This window comes from Eublepharis macularius, chromosome 19, assembly GCF_028583425.1.
Source record: "Eublepharis macularius isolate TG4126 chromosome 19, MPM_Emac_v1.0, whole genome shotgun sequence".
Taxonomy (NCBI): domain Eukaryota; kingdom Metazoa; phylum Chordata; class Lepidosauria; order Squamata; family Eublepharidae; genus Eublepharis; species Eublepharis macularius.
In genome coordinates, this window is record NC_072808.1 from 26,349,797 (window position 1) to 26,372,891 (window position 23,095).

General features: G+C 46.0%; 1 pseudogene; it reads left to right on the forward strand.

The window, feature by feature from the left end:
- The first annotated feature begins 7,289 nt into the window (after nucleotides 1-7,289).
- Nucleotides 7,290-23,095, forward strand: LOC129346036 (polyserase-2-like; annotated as a pseudogene).

Here is a 23,095-nt window from a genome sequence, read left to right on the forward strand (position 1 = left end):
AGGGAGGGGGGCATCTTGACATGGGTAGTTCCTATTCGTCAATCTAAGAGCCGAGCTACAAGTGACACCTGACACAGGTTGGACACTTGTCAGCTTCCCTCAACTTGGCTCTCCATTTAATTGAAGTTTACAGAAAACCCCCCCACACACCCAGCAGAGGGGAAGGGGGGTCACCCGGCGAGAGCCCGACGCCTGCACTCCCCTCCCGACCGCATGTTCTCCCTCCCATAGACTGCTGCTCTGTAAACTTCAATTAAATGGAGAGCCAAGCTGCAAGACCAGGACGCCTATATTTCCCATCAAAACGTGAGGGAAGCTGACAAGTGTCCAATCTGTGTCAGGCATCACTTGTAGCTTGGCTCTAAGAGGCAGGACTAAAATTCTTTCAGACTTCCTGTCTCTTGGGCAGAATAAAACGCTTTCATCGGTTGGTTCACTCCCAAAGCAGCGTCTGGGCTAAAATACTAAGCTAAAGATTCCAAACATTTATGTAAAGGATTTGTTACATTAGCAATAAACAGTAGAACAGGCAATAGCAGAGAAGGAAATCCACCTTTCATCCCACCTGAATTCAGGGTGGGGCAAAGCAGAAGCAACTCTTCTAGGAAGTGCGAATGCCATTTCCACGGACGTTCCTTTCTCGTTCTGAGCAGGGGCAGGTGGGGGCATCTTGAGATGAGACGTCCAAAAGCAGCTGCGTCCCATGGCAGGTAGGAAAAATCAGCCCGCTGGCACCACTAGCTGTATTAGCCTCCAACCGAAGGCTGCGTCAGCTACGGCAAGGTTGTCCATTTTGGGGTGTCTGGCAACAGGCACCGTGTGGCAGCCTTAGAGGTTTCTTCAGTGAAGCTTCTGCCTGTCGGTCGCAGCATTCCAAACGGCGTGGGAGTTGATTCCAGCGGTACCCGCGCCTTGCTCGCTTAATAGGCATGCAGACTCTTGCTTATTGCCCCTCTGGACATTCTCTGGCCCTCGCTGGGTGGGCTCACCAACCCGAAGAGAGAGTCTGTCTTGCATATTGACACGGGAGGCCTGACGTAAATCCTCAAGGGTCCGTGGAGGTCTAGTGTGTGCCACCCCATGTCCTTCAGATGAGATGGTCTGGGGCAGAATGAAGGCAGTGCTATTTCCCTGGGTTTGTCCTTCGGACCACTTGTGAAATAAGCCTGACCCTTTCCTGGAGGACAGGCCGGCTGACTCTCAGGCCCTCCTCCTGACGGAAGAGATGGCTATCAAAAAGAGGACCTTCATTCCTAGCATTTTAGTGGGACTTCTCCTAGAGGCTCACTCAGAGGTTGTGCGAATGCTGTCAGGGCCACCTGTAGGTGAGAATCTGTTACGACTGGAGGGTTGACAGGGCCACCCCTTTAAGAAATTGAATGATGTGTCAGGCTATCAAGCGGCCATCAGCTTGTGGGCTCTAGCCAAGGCTGCTCCCAGACAGGGTAGCATGTTAGCCTTCAATGTATTGTCGAAGGCTTTCACGGCCGGAGAACGATGGTTGTTGTGGGTTTTCCGGGCTGTATTGCCGTGGTCTGTATTGCCAAGACCACGGCAATACAGCCCGGAAAACCCACAACAACCATTAGCCTTCAATTTCTGCTTAATACTGCCCTGTAATAGTTACAGGGCAGCCGTGTTAATCTGAAGTAGCAAAATAATAAACAGTCCAGTAGCACCTTTAAGACGAGAGCCACAGATCTCTTCATCAGATACAACTGGCTCTCGAAAGCTTATGCTACAATAAAGTTGGTTAGTCTTAAAGACTCTTTACTATACTGCCCTGTAAGAATTCTAGCATTTGGTGCAATGTTGGGACAAATGGATCTAGGGCCACCTGGCATACGCCTTCCAAGAGGAGTGGTAAATGCTTGCTGCAGAGGCTAGCACGGTGCTTGTGACTCTAGAAGGATACTCTGTCTTCAGAAGTCTTCCCTTTTCCATTTCCATGCAGTCCGGTGTAGCTATGCCAGCTCTGGATGCCATGGGGGGCCTGGGTCTGAAAAAGCTGGAATCTGCTAGGGCTCTTCTGCCGATGACTCCACTGAAGCGGAGAAACAAAGTCTGCATGGCCGATGGGGGGCAATGCAGATCCGGGTTGATTGTTGTCTCAGTGTCCTCAGCATTTGGGGGGGGGGGTCAGTGGAATAGGTAGAAAGGCATCGGGACCTGGAAGCCAAGGAGAGGTTAACGCTTCTGTTTGCTGTGCTCCCAGGGTCTGGAATCTGGAAAAATAACTGGGCACTCAGTGACTGAGATCCAATGCAAGAGGCCCACCTCTGGGTTCTCGAAACGTTTGGCACTCTGAAGCGCATGGCTCTCCGCTTGGTGTCTGCTGAGCCAGTCCACGGGCACATTTTGCTGACTTTCGGTGTCCTCTGCTGACGTGGACCTGAAGTTCTGTTCTGACCAGCTCATCCTCTGGGCCCTCTCTATGTGCAGAGCGGAGGATTCGAATCCACCTTTTTTGTTTATGCAGGCTTTTGCCGAGATGTTGCCTGTCCTTGTGATGATGTGATGGTTCCTGATCATGCCCCTGAGCTTGCATCGGGCCAGTCCTGCTGCTCTGATCTCAAGGCGGCTGGTGCTCAGCTTCCTCTCAGCACTGCTCCAGGTCCCTTGCACGTGGCTTCCCTGGAAGGTTGCTCCCGGGCCAGTCAGGCTCACATGTGTAAATATTGGAATCATGTTGGGTTCGATGTTGGACCGCTGCGTCCACCAGGCAAGACGGTGTTGCAGTGGGTCGATCTGAAGGGATACCTGCCTTCTGAAGGATCTGTAGCTGGAAAGGTCTTAGGAATGACTGCAGCAGAGGGGAATGGGTTACCTCAGTGGTTAGTTCTTGTGGACCCTCTTTACATGCCCAGGGTAAGGCCAATCGCCACCTTGGGGTCAGGTAGCTATTTCCTTCAGGCCAGTTTGGCTAGGGATCCTGGAGGTGTTTTGCTATCTTCTGGGCATAGAGTAAGGGTCACTGAGTGTGTGTGTGTGGGGGGGAGGTAACTGTGAATTTCCTGCATTGTGCAGGGGGCTGGAGTAGATGACCCTAAAGGTCCCTTCCAACCCTATGATTCTATGATTCTATGATTCTCTCCAAAGCGTTTGTCTCCCTAGAACGGCAAGGATGCCAAGATTAGTTTGGAATGAAGATGGGCTTGCCACGTGTGCATGGGGGAAAGCACAGTGTTCAATTGGGCTTGCTTCCTAGCACAAGCAGCAGAAGCCCTTGAGAACAGAGATGACGTGGTTGGTGCTGTAATGGCCAGGGCTGAGGCCTCACTGGGTTTTCCGAGAGCTGGTTAAGTGGGTTGCGCAGAGATCCTTCCCCCTTTGGTCACCAAGCCCCCTGAGAGGAGAGCTGCAAGAGGGACCATCTCCTAGGGGTACTTGCAAAAGATCCATAGGATGGCTAGGCAGAGAGAAAAATCTTTTTGCTGGGCCAGGGTTTTGTTCCTTGGGGAGACTATTCGCCCAGTTCCTCTTTCGTCTGAGTCTCAAAGAAATCTGGAACTGGAACTCCCTTTTCCATACAGGCCATGTGACCTTTTCCACCGAGGGCGATTTAAACTTCAAAAAACTCCCCCCCCCCTTGTTCCACCTGACCCAAAGTGACGTCATTCTGCGGTCTCCTGAGTTCCACCACGGAGTTCCACCGCCTCTTTTCCCAGCAAAAAAGCCCTGGATGCATATGAAGAAAAATGATGGGGGTAAAAATGGAGAGAGAGAAAAGGCCAAGCCTCTGCAAGCCTACAGGACCCTTAAAACTCAACCTTAAATCAGAGGTTTTGTTTAAAAAAAAACAAAACCAAATTTCATCCCTCATTGCCATTTTTTTTTTACACAAAAGCTTGAAGGGCAATTTCTGCTCAATGTTTGCAAGCTCTCTGGTATCTCATGGCAGAGTCTTGCAGTCACCAAGCAATGGGAACATTTTATACCAATTCCCTCTCAGTAACTGACAATCTGTAAATTTTATGTCCTTAGTCCATAAATTTTCCATTAAGTTCATCAAAATAGTTTCTCCAAAGTTTTTACTTGCTCCATTTCTGTGCGGTATTGCAGTAAGATTTTATAGATCTTCCCCAAGAGATGCTTCAGATCTCCAGATATTAATAGTTCAAATTGTATTTTTTCTCTCAACTTACTACCTTCTTTAACAGTTTGTTCCTTTAGTCTTGATACTGTTTGATGCTATATCAGGCATGGGATATTTTTACCTTGAGCTTGAATTTCTTGCCAGGTTTTTGTTTCCTTTCTTATCAATCATTGATTCATAGCTGAGCTGATCAATTCTGTTTCTCATGGCTGCATCATAGTAAGCATTAATTGGCGACCTCAATGGGGAGATTAGTGGACTCAATCTATTTCTGCACTGACACCATATTTTAAGCAATCCACCCCTTAATATATGGATCCCATCCTGTTTGCGAATGGCTTTCCATGATTTCTTGATCCATAAGTAATTATGGATGCCTTCTTTGGCGTCTGCTGTCTCCAATTTGATACTTGGATTTATAATCCAATCTGTTATCCAAACTAACACCACCACTTAATGATACAATTTGATGTAGCACTTTGTAGTAGTACTTTGTAGTAATTCGTAGTACTTTGAATCTTATCCTGGGTTTCTTCCCTTTCCATATAAAGTCATTTATTTATTTCTGCCACTTCTTGAGAATCTTTTGTTCTATATAAATTCGAATCATCTGAAATAAAAAGTTCAATTTGGGTAAGATATTCATTTTGACAGATGAGATTTTTCTTAGCCATAAAATATTTAATTTTTCCCATCACTGCAAATCTTCCATAATCCTTATCCAAACTTTATGATAGTTATTTTTATAGAGATTCTCATGTCGTGGTGATATATTTATCCCTAGATATTTTATCGGCTTTGTAGTAATGGCACAGTCTGTTATCTTTCCAATCTTTTTCTCGTTCCTCAGTCGTTGCCAAAAGTAACTTTTTTTTTTAATCCAGAGTACTGTCCAAATCTTGGTATTTGTTCCATTACATAAGTCAAGGAAGTGTGCGGATTTGTCACTGATATGACCGCATCATCTGCGTAGCTTTTCATTTTATATGTCTCTTTCCCCTCCTTTATTCCGGCAATTCTACTGTCTTGTCTGATTCTCACTGCCAAAATTTCCAACTCAATAATAAACAATAGTGGTGAAATTGGACATCCTTGACGTGTTCCTTTTGTTATTTCAATCTTCTTCGTAGGTGAACCATTTCACTAAAATTGCAGCTTGCTGATTGGTGGAAATACTTTGGATCCAATTCAAAAACTCATTCCCACAATTCATTCTTTGCAATGCTTTCATAAGAAACTTCCAAGAAACATTATCAAATGCTTTTTCGGCATCCAGAAACATAAATACAGTTTTTTCACTGTTTCTTCTTGAATATTTGATTGCATTGAGGAGATATCTGATGTTATCTTTCATAAACCTCTTCGGGATGAAGCCTGTTTGATCTTCATGAATTAATTCTGAAAAGCATCTTCTTAATCTTTCAGCCATTATTGTTGTAAATATCTTGTAATCCACATTCAATAAAGAGATAGGTCTACATGTTTGTGGCATTAATGGATGGTTTCCCTCTTTATGTATTAAAGTTATGTTAACTTCTTGCCATGTCTGTGGTAATATCTTCTTGTTTTGTATCTCATTCATCACTTTTTGCAAAGGTATAGAACAAATATGTATTATTACGTTTAATTGATCACAAACCAGAAGAACTATGGGCTGAGAGCAGAGACATTATTAAGGAGGAATGTACAAAGCCAGCTTCTAAGCTCCAGGAGGCATTCAGTAAAGGCAGCTGATTTCCGTGGGAAAATCCTCCATGCCAGCCAAGATGAGGGATACTCAGGCTTGGTGCTTATGGCCAGAGTGAACCAGTCAGGGGGGCGGAGCATTACCATGGAACATTGTGCAAGGTGCGGTGGAATTGTGCAGCATATTCATCTTGTTTCCTCTGCTTGTCCGCCATTTACCGCACTTGGGCAGATCAGCAGTGCCGGGAGAGTTGGTTTTTCCTCCCATTTTTGGGAGAAGACAGGGGTCCCCATCCTCCTTAAAAATGAAGCTGTCCAAGGCTTTGTAAAATGCTTCACCTCCTCCATTGCCTCAACCACATCACCCTCAGAAGTGGGGAAGAAGAGAAGGCAAAGAATGGAGGAAGTAGAAAGAGAAGGAGGGAAGGAGTCAAAATAAGAAGAAATGCAAAAAGATATGTAGAAATGGCAGTATTAAGACTCTGAGCTGAGCAGCTGCTTCTCAAGTCTTCTCTCCCTGACCAGGCAGGAAATTAACTGAGGAAATGGGCTACTCTGCCCAGGAGACCAGGACATCTGAAAGTCAGGGTTAAGGCAACCCTTTAGTTAGGGTTTCCAGCTCCCTAACTAAATTCCTGAAGATTTTGAGGGTGGAGTCTGGGGAGGGCAATGTTTAGGAGGGGAGGGACCTCAGGAATGTATAATGCCATAGAGCCCCCCCCCCTCCAAAGGAGCCATTTTCTCCAGGGGAACTAATCTTTGTCATCTGGAGAACAGTTGTGATTCTGGAAGATCTCTGGCCACCACCTGGAGGTTGGCAAGCGTTCCTATAGTCCCGCCTCCTTGATTGATGGAGGGGAATCGCCTTTGTCAAGATGCCCCCCTCCCCTTCGGAGTGAGAATGATGTAGCGCTTAGCTTACATCACCGCCCTCTGGGGCTGCCAACCTCCGAGTGGGGCCTGGAGGTCTGGAATTACAACCGATCTCCTGACGACGCCGTTCCGTTTCCCTGGAGCAAATGGCTGTTTTGGAGGGGAGATTCAATGCCATATCTCACTTAGGCTCTGCCTTCCCCAGGCTCCAGCCCCCATTCTCCAGGAATTTCCTAATCCAGAGTTTGCACTCCTACCCCCATTTCCTTGTTTGTATTAAACATCGTCCCTTGCGGGACTTACCTGTAGGCACATCCCCGTGGGCGCAGGCAGGTATGTAGCACTACTGTTGCAATGAGGTTTTTGCCTGTTTGCGGACTGTCCTCGAGCATTACTGCTGCAGGGCGTCACAGAAGGGCTATTCTCATCAGCGTGGTATCCACAACGCCCACATTTTTCAATGATGGAGGCATGATATGGGACTGAAGAACAGACTTGGGTCTTATGGGCCCCTCCCTCGGATGGCAACGTGTACGTGAAATGCAAATCCACATCCTTGGGTGTGTGTGTGGCTCAGCCTGTGAGTCAAGGCCACAGACTGCTTCCCCCATGTCCATCCCTGTTGGCGCCACTGATGCAAGATCCTACGCTGTGCTCTTCCCACACAGTCTGTGGCAACCAGCAGCCCTGGGCCAACGCTGACGATGAGCCCCAAGGACAAGCCCGAGAAGCGCCATGGCTGGTGAGCATCATCGGCAATGGCAGGAGGTGCCAAGGGGCTGTTTTGAGCAACTGGTGGATCCTGACCGCAGCGAGCTGTTTCCTGCTGATGTGAGTAGTAATGGGAAAGGCGGGGGCTGGGGGTTTTTTCCCTCTTGAGGGAGCATTATGCACGTACAAAGCTGCCTCCTACTGTCAGCCTATTGCTCTTTCGAGGTCAGTATTGTTTGCTTTGGCTGGCAGCATCTCTCCAGGATCTCACATGGAGATCTTGTACCCAGTCCTTCAAACTGGAGATGCCGAGGGCTGCGCTGGAGATCTGCATGCATGACGGATGTGCTGCTGTTGAGACTTGGCCCCTTCCCAAGGCCCTTGGCTCTGCAGCTGAATTTGGTCCCTGCCATCTTCATTGGCTGTAACAGCCCCCCCCCCCCCAAGACAACAGAATTTTTGCTAGTGGGAGATTTGATGACGAGAAATGTAGAGTGCAGGTCTGTGACTGGACTGCCCGATTAAGCCGGTGCTATTTAATTTGTGAGCATTGTATTATTTATTTATGCATTAATTTATTATTATTAATGTCATTTATAGTCCACCTTTCTCACTGAGACTCAAGGCGGATCACACAATGTGAGATTGGTACAGTCAATCTCAAGCACATTTCCATAAACCATGCCATAGGGTAAATAAACACAAGTTTACAAAGACAGAGCATTAGCAAGGATCCAATACAGAGGTGAAGAAAAGCTGAAACAGAACATCAGCAATTCTAGGGCTGACATTAGACAACATGAAGCACAGGTAGCTCATAGAAGCACATATTTAAAGGCAACATGGTGGTGAAGTCTGTGGTCCCTAACTTGTTAGTGAAGAATCTCTTTGAGACCCCCTCCCTACAATACAACCCTCCTCTCTGAGTAAAAAGCCTTTTTGAATAATTCGGTTTTGCATTGTTTGCGGAAAGCCCAGGACAGTGGAGGCTCTCCTGACCTCCTCAGGCAGGCCATTCCACAGGGCAGGGGCCACCACAGAGAAAGCCTGTGTATGGGCTGCTGTTGATTTCACCCGTGTGCAGAGTGGCGCCTGCAGGAGACCCTGTTCAGATGAGCAAAGATGTTGTGGGGGAGCATAGGGAAGGATGTGGTCCCATAGGTATGCCAGACTCAGGCTGTGAAGAGCTTTGTAAGTGACAACCAGTACCTTGAACCAAGCACGGTAACTGATAGGCAGCCAAGCCAATGGAGTGACTGCAGGATGGGAATGATGTTCAAGCTCCTACTTGCACCTGATAATAGTCGAGCCACAGCGTTTTGCACCAATTGGAGTCTCCTAGTTAACTTAAACAGGAGACCTATGTATAGCGCATTACAGTAGTCAAGTCTTGCTGTTACCATAGCATGGATCCCAATGGCCAGGTTGGCCACGTGGAGGTAAGAAGCCATCTTCCAGGCTTGAGTGAGGCTATAGAAAGCATTGTAGACAGCACACAATTATTCAGGATGGCGAAAACCAAGGAGGAGTGTGAAGAGTTCCAGGAGGCAACAATGCGGCCAATGAAGTTTAATGTAGGCAAGTAAAAGGAGATGCACACTGGAAAAATATCCCATCTTCAAGCGTATGCTAATGGGGTCTGGACTTGCTGAGACCGAGGGGTAAAGAGAGCTTGGGGTTGTAGTGGAGAGCTCAATGAAATGTCAACCCAACGTGCTGCAGCAGTTGGGCGAACAATCTGCTGGGGATTGTTAGAAAAGGAGATGAAAATAAAATGGCCAATATAATAATGCCATTGCATAGATCTATAATGTGGCCTCGTTTGGAATACTGTGTGCAGATCTGGTCACCGTATCTTAAAAAGGGCATTGCAGAGTTGGAGAAAAGATAGAAGAGGGGAACCCAGTTGATTAGCGTGTTGGAGCACCTTTCTTAGGAGGAAAGGCTGAAGAGTCTAGAACTTTTCAGCTTAGATGAGATGACTTAGGGGGGACATGTTAGAAGTTTGTAAAATTATGCATGGGTAAAAAGAATGGATGGAGGCAAGTTTTTCTCCTTCTCCCATAATACTAGAACTTGAGGACATCCAGTGAAGATGATGGGCAGATTCAGACTGGACAAAAGGAAATACTTCTTTACTTGACAAGTGATTCAAACGTGGAATTCACTGCCAGAGGAGGTGGTGATCGCCACAGGAACAGAGGGCTTTAAAAGGGGGTTAGATAGATTCATGAAGGAGAGGCCTCTCAGGGGACATGGTGACTAAAGGGACCCTCTAGTTTCAGAGCCAGTAAGCCCTGAATAGCAGTGCCAGGAGGCAGCATCGGGGGGAAACCTCGGGGCCCTGCTGTCGGCCTACCAGAGTAATAGGCTGGCTACTGTGTGAGACTAAATGGACCCCTGTTCTGGACTAGATGGGCCACTGGTCTAATCCAGCTGGGCTCTTATGATGTTATTAACTAGCTACTAGTTTGTCTTGGGTTAAAAATGAGTGGCTGGTTCTCCCTTGCAGGAAGCCGAGCTATGTAGAGATGATCGTTGGTGGTCGACATGTCTCCACAGTGACAGTGGCCCAATTCCTGTCACACCGGGGCTTCAGTTCGTGGGCAAGGCCGCCCAATAATGACCTGGGACTTGTTATGCTCGGCCAGCCGGTCGACTTACGAAGGAGAGACGTGTGGCCAGTCTGCATCCCTGATGGGCACAAATCTTCCAGCAAATGGATGCAATGTATGATATATAAACGAGGTCAACATGGTGAGTTTGAGGGTACGCCCTCAGGACTGGGAGGGGGATTATGCTTTGAGAAAACTAACTCCAAGCTTTATTGGTTCCAGCCGTTGGTACAGACAAGTAAGATGATGATTTTAGAAAATGGTGAACTATGGGTAGAGTTGAGTATGTTTGGCACATCTATTGATTAGGCACTGGGATATGGTATTTGGGTGAGTTTTAAAATTGTTTATAGTTCATATAGCTATGAAATAAATCTATAAAAATGTGGTAGTGTTGAGGAAAGCACAGAAAGTAGAGTTGAGCAGGACTTTCAGAAACTCAGATTTGGATTTTTAAAGAATTCTTGTTAAAAAGAAACACCAAGCTGACTGTAGGCTGGAACCCTAGAGCCTCATTGGGTTAAAAGAACTGAAGGGCTTCTCTCCTTCCCCACAGGTACCAAGCAATGGTTAGAGAGGATTGCTGTGTATATTGTGATGACGTCAGAGTGTGCGACACAATGGCCAGGCACAACAGAGCAATGGAACCTGTGCATGACGAGGAAGATGAATAATGAGACAGACTGCAGGGTAATCTGTATGAATGGATTTAAGATTAGGACTATGGAAAGGCAAATACTCACTGAGTCTCCTTTCTGCTTCCTGAGGCACTGCAATTCCACACGGGTGTTCTCTCCTCCGGCATTCTTGGCCATTAACACGCTGAAACTCTTGGGAGGGAACCTCACTTGTTCTTTCAACCCCATTGTCTGAAGAAACAAGTGCACAGTGCACCTATAGTTCATTACTATGGTTTATTATTACAGCAAACGCCAGTAAAACAAGACAATTTCTGAGACGGGATAAATTTTCCCATCAAAACATAGCGGTAAGCGAAACATTAATAGGAATTAATGAGATAAGAACAGTGGGAGTAGAAAAAAAGAAGAAAAGAGCAATTAAACCACATTTTCTGCTAAAAGCAATCTGCTTTTCTTAACAGCTAAAACGCAACATTTAGCCACAGCATATGTCACTGAGCTCTGAGTGTCTTCTAAAAGGAAGTTACGTAAAACTTCTGGTCTAAGATCAAGATGCAACTGCAAAGGATTAAATCTGGTCAAGAGGGGCAATATGAGGCAGGCCTGTTCCTCTTGATAAAATTCACAAAATAGGAGAACGTGGGTAACCGATTCCACCATGTTAGTCATGCAAGGACTTTTCGTTGTGAGGTCCGTTGCCACAGAGCACCCAAAGCAGCCAGTTTAAAACAGCACCATGCTTTCGCCAATGATATGTAGAAAAAAAATTGATCTGTAAATTAAAAAAGAGGAAAAACATACCCCCAAAAGGCTTGATATGGACTGAGCATTTCCCTCAAAATGTTGATGATCAGTTACAGGGGGGTGGAATGGAAGGAGATGGAGAAATTGACCCCTGACGGCCCCCTCGCCCACACCCCAATTCCTCCCATGTCATCCCATGTCTAATAGTAAAATGTAGGATGGCTCCTGCCAAGGACTAAAGAAGCAGAACAGACTCATAGATGAGGAAAGGGTTTCTATAGACTGAGGGCAGGGGAAACCCCTCCAGGTATGCAAAATCACTCTACAAATTAAGAAAAAGAGAAAAACTTTTTTCAAAATGGCCTAGTGAGGGCTAAGCGTACCGCAGGTGTGAGATATTAGAGCCACTGAGAGCGTGGAATTGAGAGGGGAGAAACCCCCTGACAGAATGGGGACAGGGGTTTCCTCAAGCCCTCTGGAGGTGCCTGAATGAACACACCTTAGAACTGGCCTCATCCCGTTTCTGATCCTGAGCCCTCCTGGCTGCCTTGTTGCAGGTGCCCCTTGGCAGCCCTGTGCTCTGCCAGGATGACTCTGCTGCCCCTGACCACTGGGAGCTGAGGGGCCTTGTGAGCCAGAGTTTGAGCAACTGCACCAGTCCAGTCCTGGCTTCCCAGGTTGAACCCCATCTGGAGTGGCTGCGCCAGGAGAGAATACTGAAGAATCTTTTCCGGCCAACCCTTGGACATACTGAGACCATGAGAAGCGGCAGATCTTCTCTAGCGACGGAACAGTCTTTGACGGCAGCCACACGTGGTCTGTTTCAAACAGAAGAAGAATTAGCAGTTCAACAACCAGTCACATCTCCGACAGAAAAGCCATTTGAAACTGCCTTACCAACTTCTTTAACGACACCCACAACAATTGTCCAGTCTCCTCCAAGAGACCTAAAGATGCCTGTGGTACTCCCATTTGCCCGACAGGTATCTGGAGTACCTCCAATAGCTGCAAAAATAAAGCAATCACTATCAAAACTCATAACACGCACAACTGCCGGGCCCTCCATACCTGTCAAATCCTCAACAGTACAACTGTCTCCCACATCAACCAATCAAATAATCTTTTTAGCATATCCAATAACCAAACATTTGTCACCTGCAACATCTACAATTACCAAGTTCCTTGTGACTCCTGCAAGGAGAAGTTCCCATCCCCAAACCACACCACCAGGGGCTGGAAAGATTATAATCACAAATCACTCCACAAAATCTCCAACAACAGGATGGTTATTTACACAAGCATCATCTGAAACACGCTTCACAACTAGCAAACAATCCTATGTTATACCCTCAAAAAAACAGTTGCCCCACAAAACTGAAAAACCACTCTCTGCAGAATCTCTGACTCCCAGGCAGCCGTCCACGTCAGCGAGGCTGGCGCCCTCTGCAGCATCCGCCGTAACACCCACAAGAAGCCGCTTGTCCCCAGCTGCACTAACGATTGCACGCTCACGGCATATAATAATAATTCCTGCCACCACTCAGCCATAGCGTATCTCAGGCCTACTAACTTAACAAGATGGCAGACCTGCTGGACCGCAAAAATGGTAAGTAAAGAGCGATGGTGTTGCTGGTAATTTCCATGTCTCATTTATTCTCACTGTACTGCCAGATAATCAACCATCTGTCAAAGAATTTGAAGTCCAAGGGCAGGCAAATCCCTTGCTGACGTTTTGGTCTTTCCCCTCAGGGTGTGGACTGCAGCCTCGCTTTGTGCCCAAATGCCCGGGCTGCTCTGAAGCTGAGTCTGATGGATTCCCTTGGGCTGTCTCTCCCCGCTGTCCACTCAACACCCCTCTGTGCCGGTTCCATCCTCACCTCCTGACGGATTTTAACCACAGCCAACTGTGCCAGCCTGACGTGAGCGCCCTGTTCTTCAACTCCTGGCAGGTTCAGGGTTGGGTACACTGTCTTAGTGTCTCAGGGCACCACTTAACACACTGCTGCCATCTTCACCAGAAGGTAGGATGACATCTAGAATCTGCATGGAAGCGGTTCTCTAGCTTCAAATAATGGTGGTTTCAGAATCTTCACTAATACTTTAGTTTTTATCTATAGCATGGGCTTCAAGTGTTTGTGTTTTATTTTCTGCAGCCACACGGAAACTTCTAAGGGTAATCCTTACCACAGCTCCCTGCCATGTGAAAAGCCACTTCCAAAAGTTGGGGGGGAGGGTGTTTTGCATGGGACTGCCGTTAGGAAAAGAGCAGAAGACCGAGCCTGTGGGCAGAAGCACGGAGACAAATATTTCTTTGAGTATATGTGCTCATATACTCATAGATGTTCCTAAATTAGGTACCAGATAACACTAGTATGTGATGAACAGAACTGTGCTTTGAAATATTAAGCCGCATGCACCCACGCCAATTGTAATGGAGAGTCCCTGGACAGCGTGGATCCCTCCACATATGTATGTGACATCATCCGAAGGTCGGGGAGAGTAAGAACGCACAGTGGTTTGGGGGCTGCAGCTGACAGGCAAGGGAAACTGTAGAAAGGGATGCTGGGACTTATTATTAGCCTAGCCTAGAAAATGCCCAGTCTTGACACAGCCAATCTGGCCACCCGGATCCAGGCCACAATAATATGCACACTAGACTGCTGTAATGCACTCCACAAAGGTCTGCCCTCAAGGTCGAACCTCAGACTCCACTCAAAGAAATAAAGAATCATAGAATCATGGAGGTTGGAAGGGATCTCCAGGGTCATCTAGTCTAATCCCCTGCACAATGCAGGACATTCACAATGCAGGAAATCCTGCCCCCGCGCCCCCAGTGACCCTTGCTCCATGCCCAGAAGATGTCAAAACACCATCAGGATCCCTAGCCGAACAGGCCTGGGGGAAATTAGTACTTGACCCCAAGGCAGTGATTGGTATTACTCTCGGCATGTAAGAAGGGGCTACAAGAACTAAGCACGGTTGTAACCCTTCCTGCCCTCCCTCTCATGATCTGCAGAATAAGCACTGCTGTCAGATGGCCATCTAGCCTCTGCTTAAAAACCTCCAAAGAAGGAGCGCCCACCACCTCCCGAGGAAGCCTGTTCCACTGAGGGACCGCTCTCACTGTCAGGAAGTTCTTCCTAATGTTTAGCCAGAAAATTCTTCTGATTTAATTTCAACCTGTTGGTTCTGGTTCGACCTTCTGGGGCAATGGAAAACAACTCTGCGCCATGACAGCCCTTCAAGTACTTGAAGATATTTAGCATATCACCACTCAGTCGTCTCCTCTCCAGGCGTTTTACTCAGATAGGAGGGTGGTATTGTAGGGAAGGGGTCTGAGATGCTTTCGCTAATGTTAGGGACCATAGACTTCACCACTATGTTGCCTGACATATAATCTGTTGCTTTAAATTTGTACTCCTATATACTACCTGTGCTCCATGTTTTCTAGTGTTAGTCCTAGAATTGATTACGTTCTGTTTCAGCCGTTCTTAAACTCTGTATTGGATCCTTGCTAATGCTCTGTCTTTGTAAACTGTATTTATTTATTCTATGTCATTGTCTATGGAAATATCCTTGACACTGTATGGAAATGTCCTTGATACTGACTGTACTAATCTCACACTATGTAATCCGCCTTGAGCCTCAGTGAGAAACGTGGACTATAAATGACATAAATAGATAAGACAAATAAATAAATAAACATACCGAGCTCCTTTAACCTTTCCTCAGAGGACTTGGTCTCAGTGCCAGGGAAGAAGAAATGCCACCTTCTCCTTTTTGTTAAATTGAATTGACATCGTGCTAGAAGAGAATTATTTTAAATTCAAGGGCAATTTTATTACCAGACTAAAGGTGTAGTCATGGGATGTGCCATCGCCCCGAGTATAGCTAATTTATTCATGGCTCAGCTTATACATTCAAAATAAGAATCAGAACACTTTTATTCTACATTATCTTGCTCAAATTATTATAGATGATTTGTTTGTCATTTTTCAAGGGTCCGAGTTAGTGACATGAATCAACACTGTGGATTTAAATATTTGATATACCTGGCATAGCCACTGTGACTTTATTCATTTTCTAGATGTCAGATAATAGATGTTTGTAAATCGGTATACCAACTACCTTGCTTCAATCAATTAAAGCAATGGAAAAACAGTTGGTATGATCAGGGCTTTTTTTCAGGGGGAAAGCGGGGAACAGGGTTCTGGAACCTCTTGAAAATGGTCACATGGCTGGTGGCCCCGCCCCCTGATCTCCAGACAGAGGGGAGTTCAGATTGCCCTCCGCACCAACTCCCCTCTGTCTGGAGATCAGGGGGCGGGGCCACCAGCCATGTGACCATTTTCTCCTAGGGCAACCCACTGAGTTCCGCCACATCTTTTCCCAGAAAAAAAGCCCTGGGTATGATTATGAATGCCGGATCTTCCTATGGAAAGTGAGAGCCTATCACAAGGAGTTTAGACTGAAGAGATCAGAATATCCCTTAGCCAGACTTAAGATTACTGAGGAAAGATGGAAACAACTAGTAATTTATAAGAAAAGGGCAACGTTGGTGAAAAAAATGGAGAGGAGAGCCTTGATATCCACTACTCATGATGGAAACAACAGGCAGTTTTGGTGTATTGTGAACAATAATGCTAAGAATATTTCACCTATTCCCATTTGCATCTCTCCGGATGTATGGTTTACTTTCTTTAGCTGCTTATATCAAGGAGATACAACCAGTTACAGAGAAGAGGAAAAATTGATTGAGATTGAGGAACTAGAAGCTTGGCCACCAGTGTCAGTTGAGACCATTGAACACCTAATGTAGAACAGGAAATCGGGAAAAGCACCAGGAATGGATGGAGTACCAATAGATCTATTACAATCAAACCCGAAGTGGTGGGCAGAAGTTTTGACCCCCCCTCTTTTCTATGATAAATGATTCAGGGTATATTCCACCCATCTGGAAGGAAGCTCTGGTGGTACCGATCTTTAAGAATAAAGGGGAAAGGCAGGACCCACAGAACTATCGCCCAAACACCCTATATGAAGCTTATTTAAGCATGTAGTAAACTCATTCGGGAATAGAAGCTTCTAAGAGAAGAGTAGCAGTAGCAGACCATAATTGATTTATATGTGGCTTATGACAAAGCACATTGTGCGAAACGGGTCCTAATTTCCAAGCCGGCAAACCCGTTGCCACCTCCAGCTGGGAGTTTGGGAATTCTTCACAACTCCTCGGTTGACATTGGCTTACTGTGCCTTACAATTGAGTGACTTATATTTGAGTTTCGATAGCAAGAACATTAAACTTCTTTGTACGTGGTCCTGCCCAAAGAAAAAGGACTGGGGGAGGGCAGATACCAACACCGAACAAGTAACAACATTTAGATATTTAGGAGTTACATTCTCCGTCTCAAGACCTATCTTGGAAAAATCAGTTCCAATCTATCTCCTATAAGACAACATCACATTTAAATGCCCTGACACTTTTTTTTCCACACAGAAGGAGGGAAATATTATCCTGCAGCTATAAAGACCTTTTGGGGTAAAATTAATCAAATGATACTTTATGGTGCCGGAGTGTGTGTCGAAGGTATATCTGAGACTATTAATTCTTTCTTATTAAAATTCCTGAGAGAAATAACCAGGTTACCAAAGTGTGTATCCAGTATAGTTATCCGCCAAGAATTTGCAGTCTCTTCATTAGAATCAGTAGCTCGGTTGGATGCATTTAGACTCAGAATCAAGATCCTTTTTAACTACAGATCTCTACTCCTTTTTAGATTAAGAGAAGATCCCTGCCAAAGTAAATGGAAGAGGCTGGTTGATCAGAGACTGGAACAATTAGGCTTTACTCCAATATTGTTACTTTCTATAGGAAATGAGAAAACTGCATTCCAAAGGGTCAAAAAGCAGTTATTGCTGCTAGATTTCAGAAGCACAAATCAGTGAGCAAGAAAGGTATGTTCCCTCGCTTATAATGGACTCAAACCTCCAGACACTTTACCAGCATATTTAAAGTCCATGAGGATACCTTGATATCGAGATATTTTCTTGGCTGCTAGATTGAACGCTGTATCAACTCCAGAAATGAAAGGTCACTTTTTGAGAATTTCCTTTTCAGAATGTAGGTGTTTCTGCCATACAGGGAAGATAGGCACCTTGGCTCATCTAGTTTTTGGATGGTCACATTTCAGAGAGGAGAGACAAAGATAGATTACTTCCATGCTTGAGAAGACTGAGCTCACAAATATTAATCAGAGCCTTTCTTTTCTTTTACAAGGACCCATACACTACCAGGTAACCGGCATCCTAACTTTTAGTAATCCAGTCCAAAATTAGAAAACTTTTTTGATTGAAGTGAGATTCTTTCATTATCATTAACATTATTATCATTATCGGTAGTAGTAATAGTGCTTTGGTTTTTGTTTGTTAATGTGAGATCAGGCTCAAGGCTTTGGCCAAAAGAGTTGTACTGGGAAAGGAAGGAAAGGAAGAAAATCTAATTTGGGTCAGATCATATAAAAAGGGTACGGACTGCAACTCCTACCTCCACCACACCTCATATCATCCCAATCATAGGAATATTCCCTATGGCCAACATTTGAGGTTTAAGAGAAACTCATCTACATTCTTGAGGGAATGTGGATCCCTTAGCTGTGACTTTAGAGACAGGGGACACCCGGAGTGGATACTCTCTGAGGCCCAGGAACATGCTATCAGGGTAGAGAGAAGGTCACATCTTAAACCAAATGCTAAACCACCAGAATCCTGGATCAGCTGGGCTGTGGACTACACGCCCCTTGCTAATAACATCATGAAAATAGCCTATAAACGTTGCATTTATTGGAGGGGATTGCTGGATGTGAATCTGTACCAACTATTGCTTTTAAACGTACCCGCGATTTGCAAGATGTTTCGGTGCATTCAGAACACAAAGAATTATATTTAGTCCAGAATAGACTGGGTGGTCATCATCCCTGTGGACATTGTAATGTTTGTCCACTGGCATCTACAGGGAAAGAATTCAAGAGAACAGATACGGGAGCTTGCATCTGTGTCTGAATGCTTTTCCCACCTGTAACACATCCGGTGTAGTATCAACTAGGACACACATGTCCACTTCTATATGTGGGCCGCATGGTGCATCCAGTTAGAGTGAGAATTCGGGAGCACCTCCCACAGGTAAGAGGTAGAAACCTTGAAGCACCACTGGCACGACCCCTTACAGACACACGTGGAGACGAGGGGGAGTTCCGTTATAAAGCTCTGTACGTAGCCCAAAAAAGCGCCAAGAGCAATATTCAGAGGAAACTGTTACAGAAGGGGGCATTTTGGATTTTCAAGCTGCGTACTTTGTGCCCCCCCCCCATGAATGGGATCTTTCATGTTATATTTAAGTGGGCTGTCATGGGGCCCTCAGTGCAGCTTGATGCCTTTAAGGCACATGCAAGCTGGTAGGCAGTTTGGTGTCGTGGTTAAGAGCGCGAGACTAATCTGGAGAACCGGGTTTGATTCCCGTCTCCTCCACTTGAAGCCAGCTGGGTGACCTTGGCTCAGTCACGGCTTCTAGGAGCTCTCTCAGCCCCTCCTATCTTATGTCAGAGTATGTAAATGAACTCAGGCAAGATTCAAGCCTGTTAGATCTTTCACATCTAGGTTGACAGTTAAGTCACATGATTATTCAAGGTTGGCTAGGTTGCATCAGCCAGATGTGCAGTGTGCAAAGCTAGATGCCGGTTGGTTGAGTGACATCTGTATCTGTATAAAGGTGTTCACTGTAAAGTATGATGTGAGCCTGTAAAGGTTTCAGTGCTATGCGAAGCACTTTGTCACTCAGAATGGCAAAGGCTGATGGACTGCATGTATACAGCTGTAAATAAGCTGTAAATAGTTCACCTCAACTGGAGTGGCCTCTGCTGCCTCTGACCTGCTACGGGTACGTTGCGCATTAAAACTTTGCGTCACCTCACAGGGGGATTTTGTTGTGGGGATAATAACAACACACTTTGTAAACCACTCTGAGTGGGTGTTAAGTTGTCCTGAAGGGCGGTATATAAATTGAATCTTGTTGTTGCTGTTATTGCATTGGTTTTATAATGCGATTTACTTCCGTTTGTGGTATGGTATGTGGTTGTTGATAAGAGTCTTGAGTTCTTGATGAAAGCGGAAATCTCCAGGATGGAGTGAGTATGGCTTAGTTTTAGCCTATATCATTGCAATGTACATAAATAAGACCAAAGAATGATGCATGTTCATACGTTTATTTCCATCAGGTATATTCTAGAATCATTTTGCCCTTGACAAAGTCTTTGCATGAAACAAGTTATTATAGCTGGCATCTAGTTGGCGGGGCTTCCAGTGTTGTGTCTACGCCCCCATTTCCTTTATGTGATCAGCAATTTATTAATTTCAAGTTGGTACTCTGGCATATAGCTGTGGAAAAGAGCAAGAGTCTAGTAGCACCTATAAAACTAACAAAATTAATGGTAGGGTATGAGCTTTCGTGAGCCACAGCTCACTTCTTCCAATACGGTCGCTCACTAAAGCTTATCCCCTACCACAAATGTTGTTAGTTTTATAGGCGCTACTGGACTCTTGCTCCATTCCACTGCTACAGACAGACTAACACGGCTACCCATCTTGGCCTATAGCTGAAACTTATCTTCAAGAACATAATATTTATATTTACCTTTTGGAATGACAGCTTAAAGAAGAGACTTCAATTCAGATACATCTAAAATATAATAAGAGACTGAATAAGAGTATATACGTGTTATTTGCGGCCATTATTGGATGATATTTATTGTATTCAAGTATTTATTGTAGCTCCGGTATTTATTTATATTTATTCATGTTTATTGAGAAGGTAGTATTGTATGTTGTGGAATATCTTGCCAACCTATTTATTTATTTAGTTGGATTTATATCCCACCCTCCTTGCAAGCAGGCTCAGGGCGATTCGCCTTTGCACTTTATATTCTATATTAGATAATATTGTATAGCAATATAAATAACATTCTCTGGTATTATGTTATTTGGTATTATGATTCTGCAATTAGCTGCCCTGGTCAGGGTTTTCTTCTCTTTGTGTTTTCAACCTTCAGGTGGAGACTGGAGATCTCCTAGAGTTATAACTGATCTTCAGACAACAGAGATCAGTTCCCCTGGAGAAAATGGCTGTTTTGGAGGAGGGCCTCTAGGCCATCACATCCCCGAGGAGCTCCCTCTCCTCTGCCCTCCCCAGGCTCCATTCCCCAAATCTCCAGGAATTTCTCAGCCCAGAGTTGGTAACCTAGCTGGGCCTGAATCAACCCTGTCCCCGCCCCGACCCATCGCTTCTGGATCGTGCTGAGAATGTCGTCATTCCCAGCCAATGCAGAAGCCTTCTGGAGTGTGCTCCAGAGTTACCAGCCAAGGTTCCTGCACCTTCCCGCCCCTGCCCCCCCCCCCCAGATGAGAGAGGGCAGAGGCCGAGAACAGAAGGTCACCTGCCCACACTGGGGGACGGGTGCCCCTATTCCCAGCCCAGGGTTGTCAACCCTTTCCTCACCCCGTTCTCTTCTTGGCCTAGGAGGCCCCACCAGGCTGCTGAGAAGCCCTTTCAGCATCCTGAGCATCAGCAGCTGCAGCCCGCTTGAAGAGAAGTTATCCAATGCCGTCTTCTGTATCAAGGCCTGGAAGAACCAGGAAGGAGAGAGAGTTCTTAGCAACAAAGGCCTCCATCTTGATTTAACCTCATGAATTCAGTTGGTAAATCTATTTACTTCATTTATAGTCATTTCAATGCTGATATGGATTTTTAAAGTAGTTCCCATCATTTGTTTTCTACCAGAGAAGCTGGGAGGGACATAAAAGCCTGCAATTTTTTGTCTTAGGGAGACCAGGTTGCCTGCCATGGTGAAGCAGCAGGAGCAAAGGGGTGGGGGGTGGGGTGGGGGACACTGGCATTGCATCTCTTCCAGCTAGCACATGATGCTCTAGGAGTTCCCCCAAGGGAGAGTTGCACGACACCATGACACTGAACTTGCAACCACGGCGGGGAGCAGGAACATCGGTGGGGAGGCGTATTTCGGCAATGAGGTGACATCACACTTCTCTTGGACTTGCTGGAAACTTGGTGGTTGTATGCTATAGACCTGGCAGCCATTTTTTATTTTTCTCCCACCACCACTCTAAGCAGCGGTGGCAAACAGGAGCTGGCGGACTGGCATCCACCAGGGAACGAGCCACCTTCCTTCTTTTTACCCACCGGGAAGTAGGGAGACTGTTTCCTCATAGTCTGTCTCAACACCTGTTATGGCAGGGCGTATGAGCCTCCCTCCCTCCCTTTGTTGCCTGCTAGCCAGCCCAGATCAAGCGAGGAGGGAAATGTTTTTTAAAATGGTATTGCTCCAACAGTGCAACATCAGTTCTAGTAAATGCCTGGAAGTGACATAAGGTCGCCAGCCTGATGCCGACACAACGTTCTACAATTCAGGCAAAACTCTGTGGTTTTACCCTAAGAGTTTTGTCCAAATTGAAGAGCATCACATCGATGTCATGCCAGAGATGTGATGTCACTTCTGGGTATTTCTGGATGTGCTCATTGTCCTATACCTCCAATCAATGGCTGGCAACCCTACATGGAAGTGACATCATGCAACGCCAGCCTCTGCCTCCCCTAAAGCTCCTAGGCTGGTAACACTACATGATTATGCACAAGAGCAGTTGCGTATCACCAGCCCGCACACAATCCTTTATGCCAGCAGCACTCATTGCAGAGCTGCCATATTGCATCATGTTTTATGAGTTAGCTTTTATTATTTATTTATAGTCTGCCTTTTTCACTTTCACCACACTTTGCATGAGGTAAGGAGGCTGAAAGACTGTGGTAAAGGTGCTGCTTTTGACAGTCTCTCCTTTTATTCCCTCCCCAGGGTGATGTGGGCTCCCCACTGATCTGCTTTGACCCCCAAGGTGGGTCCTGGGTTCAGCGGGGGGGGGGGGTGTTGAGCAGTTTTGATGAAGCCTGCTCCCGCCCCTGTGTCTTGAAGAGTTTGCACCATTACCTGCCCTGGCTGGAAAAGACCACAAAGGCTGCGGGCCATCGGGATAACTACACGGTCTCCTGGCAACGGCAAGGCCCTGCATTCGGGCTTACAGTACTACAGGAGCTAGAGGGTGAGCAACAGCTGATAGGTTAGCTCAATTCCTGTTATGGCTCAATTCCTATAATAGAATTATAAGTGCCAAATTATGTCAAAATTCAGAGCAAGAGATCAACAAAGAGCTGATACCAGAAAGCCGATTTGGATAACAGAAAACGTACAACTTAACATTATTGTCGATTATCACTGCCCTCATCCTCTCTGTATGCCACCAGTGCTTTTCAGACCATCCCTGACAAGGGCGGCAGTCTGCACATTTCCTCCCATGCAGGGTGAGTAAGAACGCCTCGCTGCTAGTTCTGCCGCCGTCCCACCACCCACGGAATAATCTCTTTGCCTTCCCCAGCCTGGGCGAAATGGATCTCGGCACGTTCCTCCCTATCTCATTGCTACCTGCAGGAACCGGAGCGCAGGGGCTCAATTCTGGACCCTTACTGGGTGCTGCTGATCACAGTGCAGTGCGTTCAAGACGCGTAAATCGTGCACATGCTCTGGGCTTCATTTGGCTATCGAGAGGAAGTTGAGGGTTGAGGCCGGCCTTGGAGAGAGAAGTTGAGCTTTAGGACCCTGTGAGGCACACATGTG